We start from the raw sequence: 5798 nt of genomic DNA, 5'->3' as shown, positions 1-5798 counted from the left end.
GTGTCTATTTAAGTCCTTTCCCCTTCTTCTTGAAAATAGTTCTATTGTTTAGAATAGCCACTCTTTTCATTTTATTTCTTTTTTCTTCCTTCTTTCCTTTCTCTTTCTTTCTTTTTTAATTTAAATTCTTTATTGTTGAACGTATTACATAGGTCTCCTTTTTTACACCATTGTCCTCCCCCTGGCCACTCCTCCCCACCACCCCCCAGCACATGCCCTCACCCCCCCACTGTCTGTGTCTATTGGTTATGCTTATATGCATGCATACAAGTCCTTTGGTTGATCTCTTATCCTCCCCCCTCCTCTGAGGTTTGATGGTCTATTATATGTTTCTATGTCTCTGGATTTATTTTTGTTGATCAGCTTTTGTTGTTCATTATATTCCACAAATGAGTGAGATCATGTGACACTTATTCTTCTCTGACTGGCTTATTAAATCTTTTTGAAACAACCACAGGCTTATAAAAAAGTTGGAAGTACAACCAAACACTGTTCTTTTTCTGAGGAAGTTTCTGACCTAATGCCCTATCACCTGTGAATAATAGTATCTATTTCCTATAAGCAAGCATACTTCCCTCCATAACCATAATCCATCAACACTGGAAAGTTCACATTGATACATTGCTACCATCTGATCCTCAAACTGCATTCAAGTTTTTCCAGATGCTCCTATAATATATTTTATAGCAAAATATTCCATTTATAGCAGAATCTCCCCCTGCATTTAGTTTTCACATTTCTATCGTGTCCTTCACTGTGGACAATTCCTCTGTCTATACTTTCATGGCCTTGGCTCTTTTGAAGATTACAAACCATTCTTTTGTAGAATGTTCCTTGATTTGAGTCAGTTTGATGTTTCTTCATAATTAAAAAAACAACAACAGGTGATTGATTTTTGGCAAAAATAAGAAATAAGTGATGCTACATTCTTTTAATGTTGATTTTGGTCACTTAACTGAGGTGTTGTTTGTCGAGTTCTTCACTGTAAAGGACTCTTTCCTCTTTATGCAGAGGTACTTTGAAATTTTGTAACTCTTCGGTTTTTTCATCAAAATTTTAATTTATTCATTTATACTTATATGGTTTCCTGATTTGGCCAATGGGTAGACATGTGTTACTATCATTATTTTACTTTTATGCATAAATTGTCTCATCCGTGGGAGACTGTTCAAACTAGTTCTTGAGTTCTTCTAACAAGTCCCCATCATTCTTTCAGCACTTCCTTGCTTTCTGGCAGAACTAGGCATTCCAGACGCAGCTCATGTTTTCCCTCTCCCAGAGCTGGAACCCACAGTTTCTCCAAGGAGGCCTGGTATCTTTGGAGTAAGCAATGATTTTAGCAGCCAAGATCTAGGCATTAGTTATGCTTATGACTATTGGGATTTCCCTGCTCCTAGGCTCCTCAGTGAATAGAACAGGGATCCACATACACACACACACAAATATAGATGTAAATGTGTGTGCATATATATCTTTATGGATATGTATACATATATATAATATGCATATTTACATATAGATGTGTGTATATGTACACACATATACAAATATATGTATAAACACAATATATGTAAGTATAGAGGCAAATATGTGTATGTGTGCGTATGTATGTGTATGTGTACATACACATTTACATCTATATTTATATCTGTAACTATCAATATATGTTGAAATCCATAGGTTCATACTCATGCCTTTAACTCTAATACAACCCTATAGGGCTCACCTTACATTTATTCCTTTCTATTATTTGTCCCTCTTATGACAGTGAGAAACCTAACTCTCATCATTTTTTTCCCCAAACCTCATTCGAGGATATGTTTTCATTGATTTTAGAAAGAGAGGAAGGGAGAGAGAAAGAGAGAGAAACACCAATGTGAGAGAGAGACATTGATTGATTGCCTCTTGTAGGCACCCTGACCGGAGATCAAACCTGCACCTTTTTTGGTGTGTGGGACGATGCTCCAACCAACTGAGCCACTCGGCCAGGGCTCACTATCCTTAATATGTTTACTTATTTGCTCAATCCCCCAGTATGAAATCAACCTCCCATTTTGGTAGTACCCCCACCCCTATGTGGTAGCTTCCTCTCTCAGCGTTGGCTCTGACTCCTCCATCCAGTGCACACACTCCTGGAAATGGCTTGGGCTCTGCCTCTCCAGGCTTGGCTCTCCCACCCCATGGATGCCTTCTCACCCTGTTTGGGCTCTAACACCTGAGGCTGGGTGGTCTTTCCATCCCTAGCTCAGGGCCACAGTGGCTCCTTTGGCCGGGGGTGGCTAACCTTATGGCCTGTGTTAAGTTCCAATTGTCTGTAGTGATTATTGGTTTGATACTCTTTATTGGCAGCCATTCATTCCATGTGTCTCTTTCTTACTTCCCTATTGATGTTTCTTTCACTTCCCACATAAACTGCTTACTTCCCTCTTGGTGTTCCTTTAATTTCCCACATAACCCGCTAGTCTCAGCCTCTGTTCTGGGGAAACTCCAACTCAGACACCCTTTGTCCCTCCAGACCTAGAGGAAACAGTGGTTTTCTGCCCGTGCTTCATCTTCTCTTGTTTGTTCCTTGATTTCATCTGTATCTTTGGAAACCTTCCCTTCATTACCCTCTTAACCTTTAGGTTATTACTTATTTCTGTAGAGGCTCTGACTGAATCACACCCAGACACGGCCTGTTCCTCTGCTCCATTCCCCTTCTGAGACCCAGAGTCCTCCTAGGATCTGACCTCCTTCTTTAGGGGAATCAGTTTGAATTCAAAATGAGTGGAAATCCCCACCTTCTTATAGCTTTTTCTTTGTTAAATTTACATTCTTCATATGAGTTACATGGAAAGAAATGACTTTCAAACAGAAATAAGTTTTAACAGAAAACATATCTTTTCCCAGTCTTTTGAGAACATGCTAAAATGGGGATAGGTTTAATTTGCAAAGCACAGCGAAACTTCATTAAAACACACACACACACACACACACACACACACACACACACCCTTTCCTCATTATCATTGCCTCCTACATGCCTGGAGACAGCTCTTTAACATCTCCTTCCTCCTTTCCTTCTCCTAAAGCAGCATGTCAAACTCAAAGGCTAACGCGGGCCCAATAAACACGGTTTAAGTTTATGTGGGCCTCAAAAAAACAAAAGCTTCAATGTTCATAGGAAGGTAGGTTTATTTCGATAGAGACATGCTGAATACAAAGGGCTGAAATAAATGAGTCATCGTTAACATAAAATAATAGAACATTTTAATAAAAATTAATATATTTTCTTGAACATTAACTTACCAGACACTGAATAACTGCACAAATTAATAAGCGTAATGCAAATAAACCTATTTTTCTTGTTCTTCGAAAGCAAAATATTTCCTGTTTCACACACCAAACAAGTCAGTACAAGACTAATGACAAGTGGCAATTGGCTGCTAAAATATTCGCTGTTAGTATTAGTGGAGAGAAATGGTGCGCCTGCATGTAAGGTGCATAAGGGAAATGAATGCAACACGATTATAGTAACCAGTCATTAGTGAACGTTGTAGTTTGTTATTAATAATTATGTATAACAGGATATTGTAAATATTAGGTTATAATTTTTTTTTTTTGCCTGGGTACAGTGAACTTTATTGATGGTGCATGACAAAGTAGGGCTCCCTACACCCCTCCCCTTCTTCAGGGGGTCTGGGATGGAAACAGTGGTCAGGAGATTCTCAGTGTTGGGGGGGCATCGATCTGGGGCAATGACTCCTCAGCAGCTGAGGGCCTCTCTTCCTCTCGCTGGGACTGGTGGTCCAGGGGACTCTTACTCCTTGGAGGCCTTGTGGGCCATAAGGTCCACCACCCTGTTGCTATAGCCAAATTCATTGTCAGACCAGGAAATGAGTTTGACAGAGTGGTCATTGAGGGCAATGGCAGCGCCAGCATCAAAGGTGGAGGAATAGGTATCACTGTTAAAGTCACAGGAGACAACCTGGTCCTCAGTATAGCCCAGGATGCCCTTGAGGGGGCCCTCTGATGCCTGCTTCACTACCTTCTTGATATCATCGTATTTGGCAGCTTTCTCCAGGCGGCAGGTTGGATCCACAACCGACACATTGGGGGTGGGGACATGGAAGGCAATGCCAGCGAGCTTCTCATTCAGCTCAGGGATGACCTTGCCCACAGTCTTGGCAGTGCCAGCAGAAGCAGGGTTGATGTTCTGGGCAGCTCCTCGGCCATCATGCCACAGCTTCCCAGAGGGGCCATCCACGGTCTTCTGGGTGGCAGTGATGGCATGGAAATGTGGTCATGAGTCCCTCCATGATGCCAAAGTTGTTATGGATGACCTTGACCGGGGCGGGTGGGGAGGGAGAGGGGCTAAGCAGTTGGTGGTGCAGGAGGCATTGCTGACAATCTTGAGGGACTTGTCATACTTGTCATGGTTCACACGCATCACAAACATGGGGACATCCGCAGAAGGGGCAGAGATGATGACTCTCTTGGTTTCATCCTTCAAGTGAGCCCCAGCCTTCTCCATGGTAGTGAAGACACCAGAGGACTCCACAACATACTCAGCACCAGCATCACCCCATTTGATATTGGCGGGATCTCACTCCTGGAAGATGGAGATGGACTTTTCATTGATGACAAGCTTCCCGTTCTCAGCCTTGACTGTGCCTTTGAACTTGCCATGAGTAGAATCCTACTGGAACATGTAGACCATGTAGGTGAGATCAATGAAGGGGCCATTGAGGGTGACAATATCCACTTTTCCAGAGTTAAAAGCAGCCCTGGTGACTAGGCACCCAATGTGGCCAAATCCATTCACTCCGACCTTCACCATCGTGTCTCAGGGCTGTGGCTGCTGGCACTGCACAGGAGGAGTGGCTGTTTGACGAGCAGGAGGAGCAGAGAGTCAAGTTAAGAAATTTTTATTAAAATGTTCTTTACATACTGTTATATTGGCTGGGCTGCAAAGATATTCGTTGTGAGCCGCATGTGGCCCGCGGGCTGCAAGTTTGACATGCTTGTCCTAAAGCCTAGTCTAAGCAGCCTGCACATCTCTTCTATCTCATCCCTGTATTTTCCCATTCCAAGAATCTGATGAAATAGCTTTTTCTTTTTCCTAATTCATATTGCCCCTGTATTCATTTTCTATAGCTGCTGTAATGAATGACCAGGAACTTGGTGGTTTAAAACAACATAACTTGATTCTTACAGTCCTGGAGGTCACCAGTCTGAAATCAGTTTCTCTGGGCTAATCCCAAGGTGTTGGTGGGTCTGGTCCTTCTGGAGGCTCCAGAGGAGAATCCATTTTCTTGTTTTTCAAAGTTTCTGGTGACTTCCATCATTTTTTGTCTTGTCATCACTCCAATCTCTGTAGTCACACTGCTCTCTCCACTTCTGTCATTGAATCTGCCTCTGCTTTGTCTTATAAGGGCACTTATAAGGGCATTTAGGGCTCATATTGATAATCCAGGATGATCCTCCATAACTTTTAATATCCTTAATCATACCTGCAAGCATCTGTAGAGTCCTTTTGGCATATGAGGTAATTCACAGGTTCCAGGTTTAGGACTTGGATGAACCCTTTCATGGATCATTATTTAGCCTATCACAGTCCCCTAACCACCATGGCTTGTGGTTGGGGCATTCCCTATGAATCTTTCCTTCCACTCCCAACCTAGGTTCTTATACTTAGGATTTCCCGCCCACTGCTCTAATTCTTTCTTTCTGAAAGTCCACACCTTAGATTCTTTCTCTGGCCAATGGGAAATGCTCTAAGTCATGCTTAGGTTTAGATGTCAGCCCACTCAATGGCT

The 5798-nt window shown here is 42.4% G+C and overlaps 1 pseudogene; it reads right to left on the bottom strand.

Annotated features, from left to right (window-relative positions):
• Positions 1–3605: 3605 nt before the first annotated feature.
• Positions 3606–4839, bottom strand: LOC102254705 (annotated as a pseudogene).
• Between the last annotated feature and the right edge of the window lie 959 nt (positions 4840–5798).

The sequence above is a fragment of the Myotis brandtii genome, unplaced genomic scaffold (genome assembly GCF_000412655.1).
Source record: "Myotis brandtii unplaced genomic scaffold, ASM41265v1 scaffold43, whole genome shotgun sequence".
In the NCBI taxonomy this organism is placed as follows: domain Eukaryota; kingdom Metazoa; phylum Chordata; class Mammalia; order Chiroptera; family Vespertilionidae; genus Myotis; species Myotis brandtii.
Note: the sequence above shows the minus strand (reverse complement) of the source record. Positions and strands in the feature narration are given on the sequence as shown.